The sequence below is a fragment of the Mandrillus leucophaeus genome, unplaced genomic scaffold (assembly GCF_000951045.1).
Source record: "Mandrillus leucophaeus isolate KB7577 unplaced genomic scaffold, Mleu.le_1.0 Scaffold762, whole genome shotgun sequence".
Lineage (NCBI taxonomy): Eukaryota > Metazoa > Chordata > Mammalia > Primates > Cercopithecidae > Mandrillus > Mandrillus leucophaeus.
The window spans coordinates 1,049,643-1,054,957 of NW_012108275.1; the positions used below are offsets into that span (position 1 = coordinate 1,049,643).

At 44.2% G+C, this 5,315-nt stretch overlaps 1 protein-coding gene across 1 annotated transcript in view; it reads left to right on the forward strand.

The window, feature by feature from the left end:
• The window catches only part of LNX1 (ligand of numb-protein X 1, E3 ubiquitin protein ligase), a 198,739-nt gene that overhangs the window by 46,499 nt on the left and 146,925 nt on the right, over nt 1-5,315 (forward strand). The window contains exon 2 of the mRNA XM_011966515.1: nt 1,470-1,569. The gene's annotated coding sequence lies outside the window, so the exon portion shown is untranslated. The remainder of the gene's footprint in view (nt 1-1,469; nt 1,570-5,315) is intronic.

Below are 5,315 nucleotides of genomic sequence, written 5' to 3' on the forward strand. Positions count from 1 at the left end.
TTTTGGTGTTTTTGGAAATGGTTTATGGGTTAAAACATATTGTTCTGGTACTATTTTCTTTTTAATTAAATTTTAAATTATTAAAGTGATGTATTTTAAAATGTAGTTCTTAAACACTTTTCTCTCTTTAGATTTCTTTTTTTTTTTACTTTTAGTTTAGGTTCACGGGTACATGTGCATATCTGTTATATAGGTAAATTGCATGTCACAGGGGTTCTGTATATGGATTATTTTTCCAGCCAGGTAATAAACATAGGGAGTCCTTTCTCCATTGCTTGTTTTTGTCAACTTTGTTGAGCATCAGATGGTTGTAGGTGTGCAGCATTATTTCTGGCTCTCTCTTCTGTTCTGTTGGTCTACGTGTCTGTTTTTATACCAGTACCATGCTGTTTTGGATACTGTAGCCTTGTAGTATAGTTTGAAGTTGGGTATTCCGATTCTCACCCTCCTTCCTTTCTCCACCCTCACATAGGCCTTGGTGTATGTTATTCCCTTCTTTGTGTACACATGTACTCAATATTTAGCTTCCACTTATAAGTGAGAACGTGTGGTATTTGGTTTTCTGTTCCTGTATTAGTTCACTTCGGATAATGGCCTTCAGCTCTCTCCATGTTGTTGCAAAGAACATGATCTCATTCTTTTTATGGCTACATGGTATTCCGCGGTGAATATGCACCACATTTTCTTTATCCAGTCTACCACTGATGGGCATTTAGGTTGTTTCCATGTCTTTGCTACTGTGAACAGTGCTGCAATTAACATACATGTGCATGTCTTTGTGATAGAAAACTTTATATTCCTTCTGGTATATACCCAAAATGGGATTGTTGGCCCTCATCAGAAGCCGAGCAGGTACTGGGCATCATCCTTTACAGCCTGCAGAATCATGAAGCAATTGAACCTCTTTTCTTTATTAATTAAGCAGTCATAAGTATTTCCTTATACCAATGCAAGAACAGCCTAACACAAGCTCCATGGTGGACACCAGCTGCGTATCCACCCTGCCTATAACCCAGCTCTGCTAATTCACATCACTTTTTACCCAATCCTTTTCTCTTTCTCTTCCCAAATTGTATTTTGTTCATTTGTGTGTTCATTTAATGAAGATATTATTGAGTTTCCCCATGAGCTAGGAACCATGAGTACGAAAATGAGTAGGTCCTCAAATGCAGTCAGGAATTGGCTCCCAAGGAAGTCCTGCAACCACCCTGGAGTCCTCCACGGCCCCATGGCCAGCACAACCAGGGCTGATTTATTTGCTGCCTTAACACAGTGATACTGTGGTGCTCCGGATCCTGGAAAACTGTTTTCCTTGATTATTCGAAACTTTGCCAATCTGAGCATTATTTGATTTTAGAAGTTTAGACTTGAAAGGGATCTTTTTATGGATGAAAAACCTGAGGCCCAGAAAGGTCATAAGATGTCCACGAAACTCATTGTCTCTGTACTTTTGTCCTTGACTTTTCCAGCTTCAAAAGTGGTCTCAGAGCTTCATATCTACTGTCAGTGCTAAGAGAAACTTGAAAAGAGACGAATTTTTTCAAGGCTTTGAAATTTCTAGGCTTTCAGGTATAGTTGGTCTGTTTTAAAATAGAGTAAAATGATATGTCATGGATGTACAGACTTTGTTTCCTTCACACTGAGCCCAGTCCAGGTGATCAGGCTGAAGCCTTGTGAACTCTCACTCAACACGTGTTTTTCATTCCTTGAAACAATATCCTGATCGCTTTCCCCTGACTTGGGTCCCGTGGACTCCATTCCCCATCTCCTCAGCTACTTCATTAGTTTAGTTACCACGTATAAAGGCCATTCGAATGCCCTCACATATTCCCCATTATAGAAGGTGTCACTGACAAAGGACTTAAGTGGCTGCACTCTGAAAGCCACCCCTGCATTTGCAGCAAGCCACCCTTCCAGGTGCAGCTCCTGGTCAGTGATGGAATGACTGAGTGATGCAGGACCCTAAGACAGGCTTGTTCCTGAGAGTTGGGATTACTCTGACAGCTGATGTTGGCCCAGGTACATTTCCACCGAACCTTCCCTCCTCTCCTTCACTGGCGTCAGATTGGATGGTGGTCGGATAGCTTTCCCAGCCTTTCTCAGCCCCTATCCCCTGTTGATCCCACAGGTATTTTCCCTAATCAAGTCCTTGCATATTTAATTTGGTCTTGGCATCTGTTGCTTGCAGGACCTAGAATAGATGGTGATGTCAAGCTCACAGATTTGGATCCATCCCCTTATCGCTTCAGAGAGTAACTTAATTTTCATTACCTTAGGTTTCTGCACAGACAGATCCTAGTTTCTATTTCTCATTCTGTCCCTATTTCTATCATACCAGTAGAACCATAAGGCTATCTGACGAGGAGCCATTTTTGATGTTTTATGAATTTCATGGGATCATTTCCAGGGGAGGACAACGGTGCTAACCAGAGAAGTCAGCCACGTGAGCAGGGGTGATGAGGGTCGGTGGTATTCAGATTGTACAGAATGGGGTGGTTTGCAGGAGAGGGGATGCAGGGCAGGAAGAACTAGCAGTAACCAGTTTGGAGAGTTTGACTTTGAGATGACTGGCAGCTTCAGACTGACCTGCGGTGACCCCTGACATGTCGTCCCTTATGCCTTTATCGTGGAGAAGATGCCATCTTGAGACAAGTTGAAAGTAGAGCAGGAGCCTCATAGATCTCCTAGCTTCAAATTCAGAGGAGTCGGTGTGTGCAGCTGCCTCTAGGGGGCACAGATGAGGAGGGGACATATCTAGCACAGCTGCTGTCTCTGCCAAACCCCCTGCAGCCACATGGCATTGAGGAGTAAGCATCCCAGGGGACAATGGGCTTACTGCCAGGCTCATGCAGTCATCACAGCTGCTGCGAGTTTATGGGCAGGTGGCCAGAACGCAAACAGTGTTGGTCCAGGTGCAGCCTAATCACTTAGAAGGACTGGCCACCCTGGCAAGACACTTAGTGAGAGTCACCCAATGTGGGGGTGCGAGTATACCCATGGCAGAACTTGTCAAAGCTGCATTTCCAGTCCACCTCCTGGGCAGACTCAGCGAAAGTGGGAGAGGGGTGGACCATGCCACTTTAGGGGGACAGCCACAACTGGAAGGACCAGTCTGGCCACTCTGGGCTGATGGCTGGCACTGATATGGGCAAAGACTCAAATTAAGACATCACAAACAAGGAACTTAGGGATTTCCGGTCTGGTTAATAACACTTCTCCTAACTCCTAAACCTCCATCTTCATAAAACTGAGTAGAATAGATTTAAATACGAAACGCAAGCCTCTTCTCAGATTTTTCCTTCCCTCCCTCCCTCTCTCTCTTTCTTTCTTTCTTGCAGAATCTTGCTCTGTCCCCCAGGCTGGAGTGCAGTGGTGCCATCTTGGCTCACTGCAACCTCAGCCTCCCGGGTTCAAGCGATTCTCCTGCTTCAGCCTCTCTAGTAGCTGGGATTACAGGCACCCACCACCATGCCTGGCTAAATTTTGTATTTTTAGTAGAGATGGGATTTTGCTACGTTGGCCAGGCTTTCCTCAAACTTCTCAGACATGATTATATCCCTGCTCCCTCAGATTTACTTTGGTCCTGTGATTGCAGTTGAAGACAACATTTCCAAATCCGGATTAGTTGAGCTATTCAGAGATGGTGCACTCCAGAGATGGTTAATGATCATAACTCCCCACGCTCTCATAATACTCAGAGGAGAGTAGCAGGGAAAGCATTCATTACTCTGTGACAATCTAAACTTTGGACTGGAAGTTCAGCGTCCACACTGACCCTGGCAGGAGACAGCTGCTTCTGGGACCAGAGTTACCTGCTACGGACATGGACAAGCCCTCCCTCTACCTCAGCTGAATCCATATCTGCTGCTCCACCTCACAGTGGCTTAATGGCCACAAGAAGTCTAATCTTGTTTATTCCAGGCAACTCATCACAGATTGGTAACATGTGTCCATGAGACAAGCACCCACTTTTTAGAGCTGAATTCCATCTCTAAAAAGAGAGGTCAGCCAGGCACGGTGGCTCACACCTGTAATTCCAGCACTTTGGGAGGGCAAGATGGGTGGGTCACAAGGTCAGGAGTTTGAGATCAGCCTGGCCAACATGGTAAAACCCCATCCCTACTAAAAATACAAAAATTAGCCAGGTGTGGTGGCGGGCACCTGTAATCCCAGCTACTCAGGAGGCTGAGGCAGGATAATCACTTGAACCCAGGAGCCAGAGGTTGCAGTGAGCCGAGATTGCACCACTGCACTCCACCCTGGGCAACAGAGTAAGACTCTGTCTCAAAAAAAAAAAAAAAAAAGAAAAAAGAAAAGAAAAGAAAAAAAAAGAGGCCACCTATCCAGGTTCATGTCCAAGTTAAAAAGGGGTGTCTTCACATGCTCTTGATTTGAGAAAAGTCAAAAGAACTTCCCTTCACTGAGACCTTATTAGTTAGAATCTGACCAAGAGTACTTCTCTCTGGTAATAGTGAGTGGTTTTCATGATATGCTCTTTCTTGTATTCTTTAATTTAGGACAACTAAAGGGATGAGCTCCTTGGCCATAGTCTGCGTTTTTGAGGGCCTGCCCTTTCTTGGAAGCAAAAGCTCATGGGAAGGAAAACACTTCCTCACCTAGAAAGTTGGCTTCTCCTGCTCTTCTTGTACCCGAGTTGGCCAGCAAAACAATTACCCTCTTGCTTTGGCCTTTCCCACTCCATTCCCTACTAGGACATTTTTTGTGTGTGCATGTGTCCTCAAGTCACTTTGTGTTACTAGTTATTATGAATTTTCAACCCCTTTGGGAAAAAGTTTGAAGAATTTGGGCTCTTAGAGGACAGAATACTCTGTTGGACAGCATAAAAAACAGCAAGTGTGTGGAGGTTTGATGTGAGGAAAATAGTAGTTTGCTCCTATCCACTGAGCACTGAATATATAAAAATAGAATTAACAGGGATTTAAATAATACAACACTTAAAAAACGTATGGTATTGGGGAAGGGGACCTTTTTAAAAAGGTTACTGAACTGCCAACTCTACCTTAAAGGAATTTTAAATTCATCTAAACATCTACAGATGTTACTGTCACCTGCAGAGCACAGATCTTTTTCAAGTTCTTCCCAAGGTGCATGCCAGCCAGCCCTGACTGTGGGCATGAAACTGAGACCATATCTGAAATATACATAGTCTTTCTACCCACTCAGAGCAGCTGCCTCTACATTTGTGCAAATTCTAAAGCTATAAGAGTTTAGGTTTTCTCGGGTCACATACATAGAATATGAAAGTGTGCTTCAGTTTCAGTTCCCATGAGCCTCCTTCTCTGCCTGGCCCTTCA